The sequence below is a fragment of the Macrosteles quadrilineatus genome, unplaced genomic scaffold (assembly GCF_028750875.1).
Source record: "Macrosteles quadrilineatus isolate MER2022 unplaced genomic scaffold, UCM_ALF_1.0 Scaffold_7__1_contigs__length_78375512, whole genome shotgun sequence".
NCBI classification, from domain to species: domain Eukaryota; kingdom Metazoa; phylum Arthropoda; class Insecta; order Hemiptera; family Cicadellidae; genus Macrosteles; species Macrosteles quadrilineatus.
The window spans coordinates 33,264,794-33,288,186 of record NW_026542600.1 but is presented as its reverse complement, the minus strand read 5'-3'; the positions used below and the strand labels follow the sequence as shown (position 1 = coordinate 33,288,186).

At 29.3% G+C, this 23,393-nt stretch overlaps 1 protein-coding gene across 1 annotated transcript in view; it reads right to left on the bottom strand.

Annotated features, from left to right (window-relative positions):
* Positions 1–21,546, bottom strand: part of LOC128998748 (uncharacterized) — a 50,307-nt gene extending 28,761 nt beyond the window's left edge. Inside the window, exon 1 of the mRNA XM_054425081.1 lies at positions 21,528–21,546. The gene's annotated coding sequence lies outside the window, so the exon portion shown is untranslated. The remainder of the gene's footprint in view (positions 1–21,527) is intronic.
* Between the last annotated feature and the right edge of the window lie 1,847 nt (positions 21,547–23,393).

The following is a 23,393-nucleotide window of genomic DNA, read 5'->3' as shown; positions in this document are numbered from 1 at the left end:
CTTTCTTTCCAAATATTGAATATGGTTTAAAGATTAGTGAAAAGCCAAATGAAATTAATTATGTTCCTTTAAAAAATATAAATAAAATTCAAAATATTAAAATTACTATTCAAGATAATGAAGGAAATTTATTGAATAATGAAAATGTAAGATCGATTGTGTATTTAAAATTAAAAAAAGAATCTTCTATATAAAATTAGATTTAAATGATTAAAAATATAAGTTTATAAAGGTTTAATTATCAAATAAACTATTGAATTTATGGAATTTATTAAGATGTAAGTCACTAAAATTGCAACCAGTTTAATTGATTAAAAAAACAAGTTTGTAAAGGTTTATTTAAGGTTTAATTATCAAATAAATTATTAAATTTATGGAATTTATTAAATATTTGACGCGTCGCAAAAATCGCGACGCGTGAATAAATGATAAAAAATGAGTTTATAAAGGTTTAATTATTAAATAAACTATTAAAAAACATGAAATTTATCAAAATTATTAAAGTTTTTTATATCATAAAAATCTTGAAGTAGATTAATTGATTAAAAAAACAAGTTTGTAAAGGTTTATTTAAGGTTTAATTATCAAATAAATTATTAAATTTATGGAATTTATTAAATATTTGACGCGTCGCAAAAATCGCGACGCGTGAATAAATGATAAAAAATGAGTTTATAAAGGTTTAATTATTAAATAAACTATTAAAACACATGAAATTTATCAAAATTATTAAAGTTTTTTATATCATAAAAATCTTGAAGTAGATTAATTGATTAAAAAAACAAGTTTGTAAAGGTTTATTTAAGGTTTAATTATCAAATAAATTATTAAATTTATGGAATTTATTAAATATTTGACGCGTCGCAAAAATCGCGACGCGTGAATAAATGATAAAAAATGAGTTTATAAAGGTTTAATTATTAAATAAACTATTAAAACACATGAAATTTATCAAAATTATTAAAGTTTTTTATATCATAAAAATCTTGAAGTAGATTAATTGATTAAAAAAACAAGTTTGTAAAGGTTTATTTAAGGTTTAATTATTAAATAAACTAATAGATTTTATAGAATTTATTAAGAAATAATCAAGTCACTAATATTGTGACTTGTTTAAATAATTAAAAATATAAGTTTATAAAAGTTTTAAAACTAAATAATATAGAGTTTGAAGAAATAAATTATAAAAATGATAAATGTAAATTATATAGTTCTATTAAAAATGATATAAAACAACTCAATAAAAGAGAAAGAATTTAATAAATTGGAAAAAAGTAATATACCTATAAATTGTAATAATTCAACTATAAATATTACATATTAATTATATTTTGATCATTTTCTTTAAAACTATCTTTAACATATTTTAAAACTATATGTAAAAATGGCATAATACAAAAATTAAATGTTAAGTGATAAACATAATATTGGTTGTACTTAAAAAGATAAACTAAATGTTTATTTGATATTTTTGTTTTATATAAATATAATTTTTGATCATTTTTACTATTTATTAATTCTTTTGGTATAATTATTATTTCCATTTATTAAAAATATTTTTTAATAAATTCTTTAATTTTAGTTCTATATGGTTTTAAATTTTTATCTTCTTTATTCTGATATATATTATAATTTTTATATCTAAATAAAAATATTTTACCATAAGTCATATTTGGATATAAATATATTATTTGGTTATCATTTATATTTAAAACTTCTTTTGGTATAATTAATGCATGTGGTTGATCGCTCATTTAGTAATATTTTTATGTCCCCAAGGTAATGTATCTACTCTATTTTCACATACAAATCTTTTATTATCTTTATTACTTAAAGCTAATTTGTTAATTCTCACTGTGTATAATTCATGTTTAAAACTTCTAATACATGTCATCTCTCTATATTGTTCCACATCATCAAACAAACATTTCTTAAAATCATTCATACTAATTGACTTATTTACAACACTTTTCTTGATTCCTTTACATTTAACTGGATTTTTCTTATCAAACTCATAACTGTATAGCTTTGATCTTAATCCACAATATTCTTCTAAAATTTCACCATTTAATTCATCTTTAAATTTTCCAATTACTTTTTTATTCTTTTCATTAAAACATTCATGATCTTTCTTATAATCACTTGTATCGAAATCATTTATATTTTCTTTAATAATTTTATAAGGATCTTTCTTTAATTCCACAAAGTAACTATCAGTGTCCATATATAATAGTTTTATATTTGGATCAAATTTCTTCAATTTTTCATAATAAAATTCATACATCAATAGCTTTGATAATTCTAAAACTGAAAATCCTATATAAATTGGTTTATCAAATTTTACTTTTTCTTTAATCATGTGAGAAGCAATACAATCGGTATCAAATATCTTAAATGTTTTAAAGTTTGGTTTTTTAGCTAGTTTTAATGAATATTCTTCATTACCTAATTTTATATCACATCTATTTCTAACATTTTCCATTGTCTTACCAAATACGGAATTATTCATTAATTTGAAGAAGTCTTTTTCAAAATCTGACTTTGATTGAGCTCTTAATTTTGTATTCAATTGAATATATTTTTTCATATAATTGTCTTGATCAAATGCAATCACTCTATTGACTCTTTTTAATTTTAATCCTTTTTTTAAGTAATATTTTAAGTTTCTTGAATGAACCACAGTCTTTTTTATTAAATAATGTAGTACAAAGCTTATTATTATAATGTTCAGGAGCTAATGGTAAATCCTTGTGATTATCATGTAATTCCTTTGGATATTCTAAATCAACATCTAAAATATAACCATAATCAGCATTTTCATCTAATTCTAATATAGTTTCTTTCCATTCATCAGTTGTATATACATTTGGATTCATCCATTTAATATCTTTATATGGTAGTTTTTGACTTAAGGCCCATCCATATAAATTGTTTGCATCTACATATAACATGTAATTTTCAGGTTTATTAGGATCATAATTTTTGGTATATTTGTTATTTGCTTTACAATACCTTGTAACACATTGAGAAATTCCACCTCTTATACCTTTTTCAATCATCAAATACATATCATAATCACTTATTAATTCTAATTCTATTTTTGTTAATTTTAACATAGAGTCCCATGCTAATGATGGTGATGTTAAATAATGTGCAGGATCTAATTGATAGTTCTTTAAACAAACTGATCTAAAATTTTCAAATATATCAGCTAATAGCATCACATCTTGAATATTGTATAAATCAGAATAATTTCCTAATGTTTTAACTTTTAATTTATTCCAAACTTTTAGATAGTATTTATAATCATCATCACTAATATTTTCATCAGTTAAAGAACTATAAAACTGTGCTTTATCTAATATTTTATCATAATTTAATTTTTCAATATCATCTATAAACTCATAAGGAAATATACCTTTAGAAGATAATATTTCAAATGTTTCATCATCTTTTTCAATTATATCAATGTTTTTTATAAATTTAGTCAAGTGTTTAAATTCTTTCAGATTTTTAGCTAACTTATCAATTGATGAGGCCATAAATCTAAACGTATCTACAAATGAGAATTTTACAAATTTTCTAGGTTTATCATCTTCAAATTCATAACCATATCCTGAATTTACTGAATAATTTATATATTTTTCATCAGTATTTGCTATTAAATCAATTTTACCATATCTTTTAGCTAATTCTTTGATAAACAAATGTGTATCATAGTTTGAACTATTATGACAAAACACAGGTATATTTTGTGGAAATTTTAGATTTAAATTACAACTTGAATGTGCTGCACCTCTAAATTTTCCTGTTAAATGACAGTGATCTCTTACCTTTCGTCTTGTGTCATTATCAAAACCACTAGTTTCACAAATATGACAAACACTTGCTTTATGATATTCAATTTCTTCATTTTTAGTTAAACTCATAGGCTTTTTGTTTTTCGAATTATATTTTTTAGCTATATACTTTGAAATCTCATCTAAGTATTCAAATAATTTATTTGGTACATTTTTCATTTCTTCATCTGTTTTTGCTCTATAACAAATTGGTTTATATATTTTATTAGTCACTCTAGAAACTAAATAAATTGTGAATCCATAAGGTATATGTTTCTGAATTTTATTTGTATATGAGTTGTTTGGATTATTTTCACAAGTACTAATCTTTTTCAGAATGCTTTCAAAATCCATATAAATTACAAAAGGATGTTCAAGTTTTTTACAATAATTTTCAAATTTAACAATTTCACCAGGAAATGGCAAAATTGGTCGACAAGGTTCAAGAGATTTACAAATTATTAAATGTTCACTTAAATCTTTGTTTTTGTAAAAATGTGTTAAACATCTTCTACAAATGAATTTCTTATGTCTGTTACTTTTTGTTAATTGAGTAGAAACAAATTTACTTAAATCTGTTATCAAAACATAATGTGAATTATTATCATTTTTTATATACAATAGATCAATATCTAATCTCGCATTGTAATTTTCAGATATTTGTAATGGAACAATCTTTTTATCTTCATCAAATCTGTATACATTAATTGACATGGATGGATAATTATATTTAGAATCAAATGATCTTTTTTCAAAAAATTTTATATCTTTTAAACTCATTGGATAATCAAATTCTTTAAAAATTTCATCATTCAAGTAATTTTTATATTGTTTTACTCTATGTGGATGATCAAACTTTTTATCTTCATATTTATCAATAGCACATCTAATTGCATAAATAAAACAATATTCATCTTTATTTTTGAAATTTATACAACACTTTTTATTTTTTATTTCAATTGGTAATTCAACATATGAACCACCATTTAATGAATTATGTTTACTTATTTTTAAATTTAAATCTAAACATCTTTTTAATGACCAACCAGATCCTTTTGATGGTTGATTTAAATTTTCTCTTAATATTAATTTTTTAAATTGATCATCAATAAATTCATCAGTGTTTAATATATCTGAACTTCTTAAAGGATAATACATTTGGGTTTTTTGACTATCACCATTTACTAATTGTCTTTCATATTCACAAGATAATGATAACTGACCTCTTTTATTTTTAAATTCTTGTTTTTCAATCAATTTTTTAATTTCATTTCTTTGTGATTCTAAATATTCAGATATATCTAAATCATCATTTGAATTTGTTAAATAATACTCTTGAAAATAACCTTTTAATGATGACACTTCCTGAATATTTATTACATTTTCCTTTGGAATTGGTTTATTTTTTAAATGATCAGTTAATAATCCAATCAATTCTTTTCTAGTTTTATCTTTTATTTTAATACCATTTTTAATTGATAGATTTTGAATAAATTGTAATGATCTATATTTTAGATTATTAGGATTTTGTTTGATATTATTTAATCTTTTAATTAGTTCATCTCTATTTAAATTGTCAACATTTCTAACAGATAATTTGTTAGCAATTTCTTTTAATTTTTCACTGTTAAATAGTGAATAATTTGTTGGATCATATGACTTCTTTAATTCTTTTAATTGATCTAAATTTTCGTTTTGATAATCAACTATTTTATTTTGTTTACACCAAAGTTTTAAGTTATTAACTTCAGTTTCATATTTAGTTTTATTTTCAAAATGTTTCTTTGAATTATAATGTCTATTATAATTTTTAGATAATATATTCTTATTACAATAAGGGCATAATATATTTTTATTTGTACGCTCCATTTATTAGGGGAAAAATTTGCACGATTTATTAAGAATAATTTTATTTGAAAATAATTGTTGTTGTAAAATATGAATATTAAGATAAATATTTATGTGTTAATTCAAAAATTATAAAGTATTTTAAATAAAACTTAAACTTTTTTAAAACCAGTAATTTTTTTTAAATAATACTTTCAAAAATTAATATTATTTTTATGAATTTTCTAATTTATTTATGTTTTTATTATGGATTTTAGTTTGTAAATGTTTTTGAAGATAACTAAGCCATTTTAAATCTTTACCACATTCACAATGGGTTGTGACTCTCATCATTTTTCTAACACATTCAATACAAATTGCAAATTTTTTATCTTTACTATAATAATGTTTATGAAAATTTTCCATATCTTTTGTTTCCTTACAATTCAAACATACTTTTTCACTTTTTTCTTCTACTATAATATTATCATATAACTTTTTTCTATAAATTAAATCACATTCTTTACAATATGAAAGTAATCCATCTTTATATTTTTTATTTTTATAAAAATTATTAATATTTTTTAATTGTTTACACTTTGAACATTCTTTCTCCATTTATATAGTATAAAATTTTACAAATTAGTTTTCTTCAATTCGTAATCATAAAAACTACCAAGTATATCTTCATCATTCAAGTCTTTAATACTATATGTAACAGGATTTGTATTATTAATTCTGGAAACAACAAATATTTCTCTTGACCAATTGTTTTTATATTTATTTGAAAAAGTTGATTTTTTGTTTCCTATTCTAACTCTATCATTTATTTTAAATTTAGATTTTGTAATTATTTTTGGTGGGATATATTTAAAAACTGTATCTAATAAATCATTTTCATTTTCTTTATTTACATCAATTGGTTTCATTTTAATTGTTGAATGATATGAATTATTATATTCTTTAACTATTTTTTGAAGAATATCAATCCATCTAAAATTTTTATTAATTTCAAATAGAACTTTCATTTTTTCATTTTGAGTCCTGTTATATCTTTCAATAATACTTGATTTTTCTTCATTTTCTGTATGATACAATTTAATATTATACTTTTTTAAAACTCCATTAAATTCTTTATTTATAAATTCTAGTCCTTTATCTGTATGTAATAAGTTTGGTGATTTATGACCAATTTTTATTGCATCTTTTATAATTTGTTCAAATGCTATAGATACACATTTTGAGTCTTTTTTCTTTAAAGGTTTTGACCAAACATATTTAGAAAATGTATCAATAACATTCAACATATATTTATAACCATCATTTTCTTTTTCATAATTTTTCATAATGATTAAATCAGCTGCCCATAAATCATCAATACCTAATGTAACTATCTTTCTTTTTGGAAATTTTTTTCTTATTAGAGCATGAATTTCTTTAGCTTCAATTATTTGATCTTTTTTATTTAATTCCTTTTTTATTATTGGTTTAATTTCCTTTTTTATTATTTTACTTTTATTTGTTTTACATATTGAACACTTCGTAGCAATTCTAAACAAACCATTCTTCATTTCAACAATTTCTGGATTAATATTTTTAGTTTTCTTCTTACATTTATGACACTGAATAAGTTCTTCCATTTAGATATAAACATTTTATATATAAATGGATATATGTTATAAATGTCGTAATTTTAATAACTTTACAATTACTAAAAATTATATAGGATGTAATATATGTAAAAAAATTATTTTTGAAAAAAAGATTAATAAACGAAAAAATAAAAACAAACATCTTATAAATATTTTAAGAGAATTTAATCATTTTCAACCATATCGCACACAACAATTAATCAATGAAATCTATACGTTATGTATTTTAGACAATAGTTTTGAAATAACACCTAAAAATATAAAATTATTCTTAAAACAAAGAAATTATACAAACTGGATATTTTACTATCAATTCTTAAACAAAATATTCAATATTGATTTTGAATTAAATTTTGAAGATAAAAGAAATATTACAGTAATTTTTAATGCATATTTCAGTTTTACAAAAAGAAATATATCATTTAAAAAACTATTACCAATGATTTTTAAACTTTTAGAATAAAATTTTTATATAAAACCAGAATTTGATGATATTTTTTTAAAATTCTTAAAACATCTATCAACTTTAAATGATCCATGCATAATAAATTAACATAATGGTTTTTCTGATAACATAAGTGATACATCAGATATTATTAAAAAAAATAGAATTTTAAATATCACACAACAGTTTGTTAGAACTGTTGTGTGATATTTAAAATTCTTTTCATATATTTCAATTATTAACTGTTTAAAATTTCTATAATTATTTTTTGTAATAAATGGATCTATTAGAAGAGATTAATAATATTGGAGAATGTAAATTCAAAGAATATAAACCAATAAAAAGTTTAGAATTGAATACAAAATATAAAATAGAAAAATTTGAAAAAGTTAAAGATAAATATGGACCAACAATTATTGTTGAATTAGAAAAATGTAAAGTTCATTTACCTCATAGATTTATTAATATATTTGATGAAAAAACAATTAAAGAATTAAATAAAAAAGATTTAAACTTAATTATTACTGAAATTAAAACATTCAAAGATAAAGAAACTGTTTTGGTTAAATTTGTATAAAAACTACTCATTAAATAAAATTTTACTTGTTTTTAAAAACATTTCAGTTTGTAGTCAATTTTATGTAAAATATAGACATATTCATGAAAATTTCATCAAAATTATATACTTTTTCTAGAAAAATATGAATATGTTAGAAATTGACCTAAAAGGGTAAAAAATATAGCATATTGTATAAAAAAATAGGAAAATTCATTTAATTTTTGAGTGGCTCCTTTTTTGGCCCAGAAGTGACATGAATATATCTACTTATAAATCTATATATATATATACCTATATATAAATCTATATATATACCTATATATATATATATATATATATATACATATATAAAAATTTGAACGAATGGTGTTTTTGGCCTCTGGGGACATTAAAATGAAAAAGTAAATCGGTCCCGGGCCTAAGTCTTACCATGAGACCTACGGTAATAGCTACTTCCCTATAGGGAAATTCGCTAATACATCTAATAGGCTCACCTATCTACGGATACTTGTTTCTCTTACAAAAACAAGTTACTATAGTAAGTGTAAAATATAAACTGAAACAGGGAAAATAACACATGTGTAGAGTAAAAATAAATATGCTCATGTCAACTTAAAGAGAAACTAATTAGGGTATCTTTGGACAATGCTTGTGGATGATTATCTTTTACTTGAAAATAAATAATTACAAATAGCTTTCAGAAATAAGAAAAACAATGATTAAGTCAAAATTATACTTTAATTGTTTTATTTTGGTATTTGATGCACAAATCGAACCTCTCCACACAATCACAATCAATTACTCCCGTGCTTGGAAACAGATTTATTGTTTTTTATCACAAATATCGCACTAAATCATTATTTACCCTGAGAAGTACAGGTATAAAAGCCAAATCTTTCGAAGAAGGGCGTTTAAACAATTTGTGCTGAGACTTATCCTCTAAGCCTATCGGCCTAATCGTAAGTTTTGGGAAATTTAACTAATAAAACAAAAACGTATATTTAGTATGCTATACTTTTTAATCTCTACCTGTGAAGACAGCGTTTTGGTAATCCACAGTCAAATTGCCATTTTATTCAATTTTCTTCCATGCCACTTCACTTGACCAAATTTAGCGTCCAGCTTATCCCCTATATACTTGGTACACAGATGCTATTTAACCAAGGGTCAGGCAAAACACTTTACAAAATTATAATTCCGTTGTGTTAATTATAATTATGTAGCTTGAAAACTCATACCCAGGCACTACAGCAAAGACGTGACGACCGACCGTTGTTGCAGTGTACGTTCATGAAATGCCATGTACTCCTGATTACTTTTATGATTTATTATTTACCCCCCCCCCCCCATACATGGTTATTTAGTATTTATTCTGAAGTTAGAGAACCATTAATCGTATAGTAGCAAGATCTAAGAGAATTATAGCTAAAGATGTGAATTATTTTGCTGTTGCTATAGAACTATGAGCTATTTGATCATAAAACCATTACTACAAATCTTTTTAAAACCGAGGCTTTTAGCAAATGGTGCTTACAAACACGGAGAAAGTCCCTTTTCTCCGATAGTCATTGTTTATACAGACATTAAATCGAATATACAGACTGTCCCAAAAGTCCCGGACCGGTTTAATATTTTCTAAACGACAACAGATAAATCAATAAGATTTGGTACATCAACACCACACCTAAAAATCTACTTTTTTAAGGAAATATCAATTTCCTGTCACATCATGGGGACGTCCCGCAAGGAGTCAGAAGGAAATCTTAAATAGAAGCATAGGTTGACATGTACATCAAAGTAAAGAGCAGAATATAATGCCACAAATTTGAACTCAAACGGACAACCAAGTCAAGAATGACAGTGGTTTAAAGATTAATTTAATTTGCATTTGGGGGCACAGCCCTAGGAATCGGAAAAAAATTATTAACGTAAGCATAGGTCGATATGCACATCAAATTAAAGGTCTTCACTAGTAGATTACAATGCCATAAATTCAAGCTCAAAAGAACGCCTGAGTAAAAAATGGCAGTTGTTCAAAGATTCAAAATGGCAGGTTCAAGAAATCTTTGAACGGCTGCCATTTTTTACTCAGGCGTTCTTTTGAGCTTGAATTTACGGCATTGTAATCTACTAGTAAAGGTCTTCAATTTGATGTGCATGTCAACCTATGCTTCTATTTAAGATTTTCTTCTGACTCCTTGCGGGACGTCCCCATGATATGACAGAAAATTGATAGTTCCTTAAAAAAGTAGATTTTTAAGTGTGGTGTTGATGTGCAAAATCTTATAGAAAGTATTAGTTTAGAAAATCTGTTGTCGTTTAGAAAATATTAAACCGGTCCGGGACTTTTGGGACAGTCTGTATAAGTTCTCCCCATATATGATGTGCGCAAAGGTTGCCTCTTCATAAGTGACATAAGAGCTATGAATCAATAGGCAACAATAAAACTATTAAATCATGGAAGAACTGTTATGGATAACAATTAAACCTATGGTTTTTAATTTCAGTTGAGGGAGAAACAGTTCTGTGCTTTATGTTTTCTAGATACAGTAGAGGGAACGAGCCACTGCATTGTCATTAGTGTTTGGCAGGATTTTAACACGCAACACCAAGACATAAATTCTTTTTCTAACAAGTAGGAAAGAATGGCAATGTGTATAATAACTTGAATAACAAAAATATACTATCACTAGTTCTCAAATACTTTGTTAGTTGTTTAGTTGATGATACGTTTTTGTATGGTTGTTTTATGCTCTACAGCTCTTTAAATTACATAATTTTACTTGCATTACAAATTTATCGTATGGTTTGAATGTCTAAAATGAAAAAAACTAAAATTTGTACTCCCATAAAACCCTGTTTCTATGATACTTGGATACTTACTTGGATACTTGGAGAATTTCCACTGGTATCGCATCAGCGACGTGGTCGTCAGGTTTTTATACTTTTCTTGCTTTTAATTAATATAAAATTGATTCATTTCCTCTTCATGCACATGGCCTAGACATATATTTCATCAACACTGTAGTAGGCCGCTTGACTTAAAAATGTTTTAAGCAGGTTCTTGAATTTGTTGATAGAAGGCTCTTGCGTAATGTACTGAGGCAATTTATTGTAAATCTTTATACTATTGAAGTAAGGGCTCTTGCTTGCAAGGGTGGAATTTACTTGTGGTACATGAGGATTTGTTGCTCTTCTTGTATTGTAATTGTGGACCATGCTGTTAGTTACAAAAATATTAGGATTCTTCTTAACGAGCAATGCAGATTCCAATATAAAGAGAGACGGAAGTGTGAGAATGTTCAGTTCTTGGAACAGAGGTCTACAGTGTGTCCGTCTATGGACTCCACATATTCTTCTAATCGCACGTTTTTGAAGGATGAAGATACGTTTTGCCTCACTACAACTTCCCCAAAATACCAAACCATATGAAACTATGCTATGAAAGCAGCCATAGTAAACCTTAAGGAGAATCTCGATGTCAACCAGCTTTTGTAGTCTAAACAGCAGGTAGGTGACAGATGACAGTCTGGGCGCTATTGCATCGACATGTGTTCCCCAATTTAGGTTCTCCGTAATGTGTAGACCCAAGTATTTGGTTTCACTACAGGTTTCAAGAGGCACCCCGTCCAAGGTCAATATCGGAGGTGGTTCAGGCTTCTTCCTGTTATAAAACTCCATTAATTTGGTTTTACTAGAATTTAGGACCAGATGATTTTTGCTACACCAAGTTGACATTTCAAGTAAGCCAGTTTGGGTGTTTTCAATTGTGACGTTTCGATTTGGGCTTGGGACTAGGTGACAGGCGTCATCAGCAAAAAGCCATAAATTTCCAGAAGATATGGAGCCGGGCAAGTCATTCACGTATAACAGGAATAGGATGGGCCCAAGGTTTGATCCCTGGGGGACACCGATGTTCAGAGCTGGTGATGGAGACGATTTATATGTCCGGAGGATGTTGTCAGGGCCTCTGTGCTTCAAGGATACAATCATGTGTCGATCTTTAAGATAGGATGAAATCCATCGCAGTGGGTTTCCAGAAATGCCAAGTATTCGCAGCTTATCCAGAAGGATCCCATGGTCAAGAAGATCGAAAGCCTTTGTCATGTCGTAAAAGAGACATAGTAAGCTGTCAGATATGTCAAGGTGGTTATATACTTCCTTTAAAAGGGCGAAAATGGCATCACAGGTAGACATGTTTTTTCTGAACCCAAATTGGTTTTTTGACAAGATGTTATTTGCTTCAATAAAGCTTAGCAGTCTTTTAAGAAAAATAATCTCAAAGATTTTACCAAAACAAGGCTGGACAGAAATAGGCCGGCAGTTACTTGCGTTAAGGGGATCATTCTTCTTAAATACAGGGACAACTTTTGAAGTTTTCATCGAATCAGGAAAGCAACCAGTTTCAAACGACTTGTTAATAGCGCAGGCCAATGCTTCAAAGATATTTTCATTGCAAAGTTTGAGAAGGCTGCATGGGACTTCATAAATGCCAGAACTTTTTTTTGATCCTATTAATAAGACAACTTCACGAACCTCAGAGGCAGAAGTAAGAGACAGTACAAAGCGACTCGCTTCGAGATCAGTGGGTAACACAGGGGCTACATTATCTTTAGCCAATGTACATATTTCCTGGTGAAAAGATTTACAGAAATAGTCTACTATTGTCTGAGGATTTTTGACTTCCACGTCATCGATCATGAGAATCAGGTTTGATTGGGTCTGATACTTTTCATCGCATAGTGTACGGACCACTGCCCAAGATTCTTTGCTTGTGTTTTTGGAATTAAGTATTTTGTTACCAAAAAAGGCCTTTTTTGTTTTGTTGACAAGTGCAGAGTGGCGTTGTTTAGCTGTGCGATAAGCATTTTTCCCATCTACAGAACAGTGAGGTGACCTAGTATTCCAGTACAGGTCCAAGAGTGCTTCATGCGACTGCGATACTTCATGACTGACCCAAGAAGAGCTATGTTCATTCTTTGTCTTTGAAGTAGACACAGGGAAACTAACATTAAAAACATACATGAACGAGTCGTAGAAGTGGTCAAATAAATCATTAGAGGTAATATTTCTTAAATTAGGTTCTGGCATCCAAGCTTCACTGCTAGATAAAATTTGGAAGGCTTCAAAAGTCGAGGCTGTAAATTTCCTCTTCACTGTTTTATTTGCATTTCCCTCACCAAAACGTTCACACAACAAGTGCACTGATAGCAAATGGTGGTCTGAAAAGAAAACAGGTTTGGCACTGGGGGCACGAAACAGATGTGCAACACACGAGTCAACAATAAAATAATTGCTAAGTAACAGGTAGTCGAGTGAATGGAGTTGCAGTTACTGATGGTTGTACGCTAAATATTGTTTGGTGTACTTGTGTATTTATTATTGTTAGGTATTGTATACTGAACTGATAAGTGTCTCAGACTGATCGAGCCCAATCTCCGACAGCCAACTGCTTACCGAACGTTTACCGTACAGTTATCGTGCTAACGGACACCGTGTGTGTGTTATCGGGCTGTATGGATTTGAAATGATGGTGTTTTTAGCCTCTGGTACATCAAAAGGAAAAAGTAAAGTGGTCTCGGGTTTAGTTCTTACAATGAGACGTACAGTAATAGCTTATTTCCTGTACGTTTTTAAAAGAAAACTGAAAAGTTATTGTTTTAAACTGTGCTTAAATACAAAAATGTAGTTACTCCCAAAGTTTCAGTGTCACGCTTACTGCATTTACATGTGTTTAAATAAGAAAGGATGGTTAATCCCAGGTTTGCAGTGGCTAGAGATTTTGGCACAAAACTATGATGAAACTTCATATTAAAGCATTTTGAACCTTAAACGTGTATTACACTGTAATGGTGGAAATAGGAAAACAGATAAATTAAGCGCAGTTCTAATGATTTTCTTAATTACGAGCTTGAAAGTTTGGTTAGTTGAAAATACTGTACTAACAATCTGTGTTGTATTTCATTAACTGTTTGTTTGCATATTAGCAACACCTGTTCTGACAGCTTTACTCTAGCTCTAAACACAGTAAAGTTAAGGCACCTTACTTTTAAATTAAAGAAGTATAGGCAAGATCTTTACCCTAAACAAGGTGGGTTGTGTACTTTAATATGTAATAACTCTTTTATATTGGTAGTACCCTTTTCCAAGTGAAAAATACAAAGTGAAAAATATTGTCTTTGATTTTATATCTTCGAAAGCCACAGAAAATGTTATCAATGAGCTAATTGGATCCAGAAAGTTCATCCAATTAATGTAATTCGTCATAAATTATTCACGAGGATAAGTTTGCAAACCACAAAAAGGATATAGTTGTTATAACATTAAATTGAAAATTTTTATACAAGGATAATGTAAAACATTTGTACAAACGATGCCATTCGTACCAGTGTTAGTACGATAGGTATTTAAATTGTTCACAGTAAATTATTGCACATTTCCATAGCTAATTAAAAATTTCCTCAAGTTTCACAATTCATTAATGTAAAATCACTTTAATCTATCTCCTTATACGTATCATAAAATTGTAGTTGAGCATGGACGTTCGATTTGATACCCAGTTTTCTAAAGGGGGATCGCGGGCCGGGTGATCGGTCCAGATTGAAAACCCTACTTAGCATATCGTCTTTGATGTTGTGGGGGGAGTGTCAACTATTAATTGGGAAACTTAATTCTTGTGTCTTCTTTGAGCTTCTGTTGAATTTATTATAGAATCTCCAACAACCAAGATCGAGCGAATCTTTTGGTGTGAACTTAGGTGAAAGAAATATAATATCTGTGGGCCCTTCATAATCATGTATCATGTATAAAATCATATACATATATCATATATGTATCTTACTAATATTATAAATCTGAAAGTTTGTGAGTTTGTGTGTATGCTCAATCACGCATAGACTACTGGACGGATTGGTCTGAAATTTGGCATGACGATAGCTCACATTCCCTATTAACATTTAGTCACATTCTTATCTCAAAAATCCCTCAGACTCCGCCCCAGTGGCTCTGTAGTTCCCCATGTTAACCATATGAGTATTCATATTTAAAGGGAATTGAAGAATTTAGTCAGCTGTTTCAACTTTACAAGTTGGTTCTATAATATGCAATAGCTTTAAAAAGTTATAAGGTTTCCCAACAGGGTGCAGCACTATTATTATTTTATTTTTGCATATATGACAACAGCTAATTTGAACCAAGCAGCAACAAAAAGCTGTGATACACAACGATAACTGTCAAGTCAAAGTAGGATTGTTTACAGTTGGGTTTGAGTTTTTAATTTAATGAATAATTTGAGATATTGTGCGAATGTTTGATAATTTATTTTTTCTATTGTTTAGGTGCAGTGGTAGAACATTATGGCAATGGTAGATGTGTATATCATACCGTAAATTTATGAAAAAAATTTATCAAACTGTGTCCTCCCCCCATTGCAAACGCAAAACTTGAGTAACTGCAATAAACATTTTATGCTTAAATGCCAACCCCGTACGAAGGACGGGTGCTCGGCTAGTATATATATATTGTACAAAATATATTGTTGTACGCTTTTTAACATGATAAATATGAATTAGGTATTTAATCTATGCCAATCACATGTTAATTTACCATCATCGGCGAATGAAAACTGAGGGCAGTAGGCTACACTAGTAAAATTACAGGGTTGTTTTATAACTGTGGTACAGTAAAATCTATATAATTTGTACGATTTTAATTTGTACGATCCGTAAAATATACGATTTTTAAATATGCTATTCGAATCATGGTTAAATTATCCCCATAACACCCATATAACCTAATGTAGAATTTGTATAATTGATTATATTAGTGATTACGTTTATAGTACTGTATGTATTGGGATGGCATTGTTAATTATTAGTTTTCTTCTATTACATTTCCTAAGTAAATAAAAGATACATGATACAGGTTTTTTTTAATTATTGAAATAGACAAATATAGGGATTAAAACAAGTCTTGAAATATTAGATTTACCTTTTTTGTTGTTGCCTGATTTCTCCTAGGTAAGATTTTTGTATCACCCTATGCATTTCGCCAACTTGTAAGGCATCTTCAGGGGTCTTCATGTGAATTCACCTTTCTATCACTAACACTATAGGCTGTATTTACAAAACTATTTATACGTGCAGTCCCTATTATCGTGGTCGGGTCGATCGGACAACGCGACACTTAGGGCGACACAAAATACTAACCTACAAGAACTCAGGCATCACAGGTACAACAAAGGTAGAGCATATATCTTTTATAATTAAAGTTCTTGAAACTGGGATAGAAAAAAGGCGTGATATGTTATAGATTATAGCTATTATTTTAAAATGACCATTTCGGTTTGCAATGGACCACGTTTTTGTGGAACTACTATAATAATTTCGATTCATAGTTTCCAACAATCGTATGGTAGGTTTTGTATCTCTATAAGATATTAGGATATAGGTAGGTATGTCTCAAATGAAAAGGCCATATGTATACATACATAAACCAACGGCTCCTCATACCCATTTATAGATTAATTATAAGCACAGTTAACTAATCATAAAGTTTGCTATTATCGTTCACCCATTTCCAAACCGAATTCAGAGGCTAAGACCAACTGAATGCAGCTGCTATCATCTGCATACAGGATGTTTACATTGTGTTGTTTTACAATAGGGTCGTGCCATTTCACCCCCCTCTAATTAAGGAATACGCATTTGATTACAAAATAAAATGTTGTTTTTCAACTAAACATTGATATGAATGGTTTTAGTTAGAGGTAACTGGAAAATTGAAAACTATTACTTTAGAGTATTATTTTTATTATCACCTATAGTTGTAAATCAATTAAGCATTTTTGAATGTATATTTTACATTTATGGCTGTGCTCTCCAATAATCACATAAAAATATATCAGTTTGTTTGGGATTGGGTCAAATGTGATGATTGTATTACATATTGCAATTTATCTTTAGAAAATTATAATTCATTTTTTTTGTACTTTGGATTCCCACACTATACTTTAAATCCTTCCCTTTAGGGAAACTATAGTTCATTATAGGCAGAACATGTTATAAATAAACTTAATATAACTAAGAGAAAAATCACGCACTAACAATTTTTCATCAATTTATCTGCGTACTGCTGTAATGAATTACTGCAAAAATCTTACTGATACAGTATTTTATGAGGGTCAACAAGTTGTGATAGAACTGCAGGCGAATGGACAATTGACAGACGAATGGACAAAGTGGTACTGATTTTGAGTACTACATATGCATCTTAAATTGAAAATTTAACTATACAATTACATATAGCAAATACAATCTGTTACATGTTTAATGTTTAAAACAACGTTTGCGTTAATGTTCCACTACATACAAGTTTCAAAACCAATATTGGAAAATAAATAAAAACAAAACTCACAATAGTACTTTTAAAAAATATCCTAAAGAGGTATGCACGATGTTTTGAGGATGTTGACTTTAAACAGAACTTTACGTGAGAACATATTGTTTAAAGACTAGACTAACTTACATAAAACACAATGTAAAATACAATTCATAATCATTATTAACAACACATTCATAATAAGTATTAACAACACAAAACAAATCACTTTAATAAAACAAAGTTTCTTCAAATTATTGCAAATTGTATTGTTTCACGTATTAACAAAGTTTTATAGTTTATTACTGAAATCCGTTACATTTTGGTGTCAATGTAGGAAGGAATAAGGAATACAAAATCCATAAATGTGTACTATCAACGGTAAACACGGTATTTTTGTTTGCTGTGAACCAAATTAGTGATAATGCTGTTTCAAAGTGTAAAAGTTAGCTGGCCACTCTCGCCTCGGGGGCCTGCCTAACGCAGCAATCACAAAGCGTTCTGCGTCTATGAAACTAATTCTGACTCACCAGCAGAACATGCTATAAATAAACTTAATATAACTAAGTGACAAGTCACGCACAAACAGTGTTCTCTAAATTCATTGCTATAGATATACAGGGTGACCGTTAAGTCTTAGGACGACAAACAACTGTCATTTTTTAACGGATGGTCCTTTTGAAGTACGGTTTGCGGCATTGTATTCTACTAATAAATACCTTTAATTTGATGTGCATATCAACCTATGCTTCCATTCAAGATTTACTTCCGACTCCTTGTGGGCCTTCGCCCTGAGAGTTATTTGGGTCACTGAATGTGAAGTTATGGGGATCATTTTAAAGAGAATTTTAAGCAAAGAAGAATGCCGCAAACCGTACTTCAAAAGGACCATCCGTTAAAAAATGACAGTTGTTTAGAGATTTAAAAAGTGTTTTAATTTAAAGAAATTGGCTAATTTTGAAAATCTTTGAACATCTGCCATTTTGCGCAGGATCCACCTTTTGAAGTGCGGTTTGCGGCATTATTTTCAGTTGAAGTAGACCTTTAAAATTATATACAACTCAACATAGGTTGTCATTTAAGATTTTCTTCTGACCCCCGACGGGCCGTCCCCCAAAGGTGATATCCGACCACCATGTACACAGAAAAGTAGCTTACAATTTCCAGTAACGGTATACTGAATGTGGTTGTGATATCGTTTGTCGTTTAAAAGTAATAAAGTCGTCCTAAGACTTAACGGTCACCCTGTATAGAGCGTTAAGTACATTTTATATGGATTGTATTTATTGTGGCCGTTTATTTAGGCTTTGCAATGCAATTATTGTTAATGGAAAAAGTTAAATTAGTCACCATGTTAGTGCAAAAGTAAACTATAATCACATCAACAATATGTAAAATCGGCTAACTAGTAAAATTTTGTTAGTAATCCAATATGTTTATCCAAGGGATCCAAAAGTGTAATAAACATTCATATAGTAATAAATATTTTGCAACAGTTTAAGTTTTTTATTTTATAAAATTAATTGCTTGAACAGCGTTTTTTGCACACCGACGGAATAAATCTATCAATACCTTTTTGTAATATACAGTGTGTAAATTAAGTCTGGCACACATTTTTTATCTTTTTTTCTATAGTAGATAGAAGTAATCAATTTGCGGGACTGATTAATAAAAAATGTTAGGCACTTTTTACAAATTTTGAAAATAAAAATTCCCTTAAGACAAAGGGGGGGTGGGGGGTAACTAAAAATTTTCAAATGACAAGCCCCATCTTGTGACCCCTCATTTTAAAGGTATTTGGAAGACAAATTTAACGATGTGTCTAAAAATGTTTTTTAAGCACCCTGTCCAATATGGCGGCTTAAAAAGTGCTTAGGGTTGAACAAGTAAATTAAGTCTGAAACACCCTTAGGGGGATTTTTTCAAATAAATAAAAAGGTGCCTAATTTTGGCTCAGTCCCACAAGTGGATAAGTTCTATCTATTAATGGCAAAAAAGATAAAATTGTGTTCCAGACCCCACCCATTTAACCGCAAGCACATTTAAAGCCGCCATCTTGGACAGGATGCAAAAAAAATTTTCAGACACATCGTTAAATTTGTCTTCCAAATACCTTTAAAATGAGGGGTCACAAGATGGGGGTTTCATTTGAAAATTTTTAATGACCCCCCACCCCCACCTTACCCTTAAGGGTATTTTCTTTTTTTATTATGAAAAAGTGCCAAACATTTGTTCTTACTCAGTCCCGCAAAATAATTCCTTCTATGTACAAAGAGTAAAAAAGATAAGAAATGTGTGCCATACCTAATTTACCCGTTCAACCCTAAGTACATTTTAAACCGCCATCTTGGATAGGGTGCAAAAAAAAATTTTTCAGACACATCTTTAGATTTGTCTTTCAAATATCTTTTAAATGAGGGGTCACAAGATGGGGGTTGTCATTTGAAAGTTTTTAGTTACCCCCGACCCCCACTTGCCCTTAAGGGAATTTTTATTTTCAAAATTTGTAAAAAGTGCCTAACATTTGTTATTAATCAGTCCCGCAAATTGATTTCTTCTATCTACTATAGAAAAAAGATAAAAAATGTGTGCCAGACTTAATTTACACACTGTATTAGTCCATACTTTTAATTAACAATAACGGGGCTTAAAGATTGATTGTCAATGATTAGCAAAACTTGTATTTAGAGTGTTTAAGTTAATATACCATTTCTCATTTGTTATCATTACAGATCGTGCAAAAAAACTTTATAATAATTGTTTGTTTGAAACTGTTAGCATATAATTACTCTCTTGTGATTTACTTCATACTGGAGAAAGCACAGTTTAATTTTGTGAAGGTATACCCATAGTTACCACAAATAGTCCCTATTGAGCATAAAGATAGTCACGGTCAGCAAAACTAGTATTTATATGGTAACAATCACCAAAATTCGACAGTGTTCTGCATAAATAAAATGCATTTATTTCTGAACTTCTCTTAGTACACAACCTGCTTTAGAGTGTTACTCAGGTCATATAATAATAAGCTTATTAAAGTTCATATTGACATAGTCATAGTGTCTACATCTTGCCCTTGTTCTTCATATTATAGTCAAGGTTGGCATAACGAGTCCCTGTTCTGCATTTTTATATAGTTTATAGTTTTTTATTATTTTATATAGTTTTTTATATAGTTATATAGTTAGTGAGTCGGTGGCTCAGTCGGTAGCGTCGCGGACTTCGGGCCCAAGGCAGCGATGTCGTGGGTTCGGATCCTGGTCACTGCCGATAACATTTTATCAGTACAGTTCACCTTTGTACTGTACCGGCTCACTCCTTGCTTTGCTGTAAACGATCCACGCACGGGCGCTTAGTCTATGTGGACGGGCAAATTCAAGGTTAAAAGAGGCCGCCAACCTCTTAAAAAAAAAAAAAAAAAAAAAAAATAGTAATGGGCGCAACGAATTGTTTTTTTCGTGGGTACAGTTATATACTCACGGTTGCCACAGCTAGTTCCTATTCTGCATATTAAAATGGTAAGAGGATCCAAAAAATGTTATTTTTCTGGGTTATATAGTCACGGTTGCCACAGCTAGTCCCTGTTCTGCATATTGATGTGGTAATAGGTGCCACGAATTGTTATTTTTCTGGGCATAGTTATATAGTCACGGTTGCCGCAGCTAGACCCTGCTCTGCATATTGGTATGGTAATAGGTGCCACGAATTTGTCTTTTTCTGGGTATAGCTATATACTCACGGTTGCCGCAGCTAGTCCATATTCTGCATATTGATATTGTTATAGGTGCAACGAATTTTTCTTTTTCTGGGTATAGTTATATAGTCACGGTTGCCGCAGCTAGTCCCTGTTCTGCATATTGATTTGGTAATAGGTGCCACGAATTGTTATTTTTCTGGGTATAGTTATATAGTCACGGTTGCCGCAGCTAGTCCCTGTTCTGCATATTGATATGGTAATAGGTGCCACGAATTGTTATTTTTCTGGGTATAGTTATATACTCACGGTTGCCGCAGCTAGTCCCTGTTCTGCATATTGATATGGTAATAGGTGTCACGAAATTTTCTTTTTCTGGGTATAGTTATATACCCACGGTTGCCGCAGCTAGTCCTTGTTCTGCATATTGATGTGGTAATAGGTGCCACGAATTGTTAATTTTCTAGGTATAGTTATATATTTACGGTTACCGCAGCTAGTCCCTGTTCTGCATATTGATATGGTAATAGGTGCCACGAATTTGTCTTTTTCTGGGTATAGTTATATACTCACGGTTGCCGCAGCTAGTCCCTGTTCTGCATATTGATATGGTAATAGGCTCAACGAATTGTAATTTTTCTGGGTATAGTTATATACTCACGGTTGCCGCAGCTAGTCCCTGTTCTGGGCAGTCGGCCTGAAAACCTGGCCCTCCTTTTGCGAGATGTTTCCTCTGAAACGAACATTCAACTTTGTTAAATGTAATGGTATTGGGTTTAATAATTAGCTACAAAAAACTATTTTACTTTATACTGTTAAGAGACTGTAGTCCTAGGTTCATGTAAAAAATGAAGGACTTTCATTTCATTCATTAAGTAATTTTGATTAACCTAAAAGCATAATTCTTAATCCTATTGATTATAACCTTCCTCAACATAGTTCTATAATACACAATCATGTTAGCTGTGTCAATGAAAGCTGATTATAAATATTTACAAATATATTAGAAAATAGCTAGACTTCAAATATAAGAGTCAGATATCATATGGTATCTCTATCTCTCACTATTTTCTTTCAATTCATGGAATAGAAGTAAGACGAAAAATTCCTGCAAGTATTTTATTTAATTGATAAACTTACAAATTATTTTGTATTATAGATATAAGGCTTTGGTTGTTTCACTTAGACTCTTTTATCTTTATAGTTATATTAAACACGGACGTAAAAAATAACCTTAAGTCTCGTTTGGTTTATTTTATGTACACCAGTTTGAATGAAAGGCTATGCCAGCAATTATGCAGCAGTTTAATTTGAATTAATTGTTTACCAGTATCCTAACTTTGATTGGTCATAATCAAAAGGACTCGGGAGTGTTTTTTTTTCACATATGTGATTGTAGCAGCTGTGGAGTTATTGAAGAATTGTACGATGCGTCTGGTATATTAGTGGTAAAATAGCAACCTTTTTGTGGGGACCCCACTTATGGGCTTTCTATAAGTATTTATAGAATAATTTATAGATTACTTTAGATTACTTTATATAATAACCATGTATCTTCTACTTCTTTATTTGGTTGTTATAAATAAACATGGTGTTTATTTATTGTTTTATAAAAATTAGTGTACTTAATTTTTGAAACTGTAATTTCCATAGTGCTGCACCTTATGGACAATTTAATTTACATAATGTAAACTCATCTATTCAGGACGAGGAATATGTAGGCTATATTATTTGTAGTTATAGGAAAATATCACACATCACATATAATAGGTTTTGTTTGTTAAATAAGCATTAAAAGCACTTAATGAAGTTCACCGGTAAACAAGTAGGAGTGAATTCCTTATGTATACATTCGGAATGATAATTAATTTTCAGTTGTTTGCCATTGCACTACGTTTACTGTATCTTCAATTTTATGATTACGCAAATCCAAGTCCCATTGAGAGACATTCACGAATATTAAATCTTATTTTAAAACAAGTACATTAAACTAATCAGA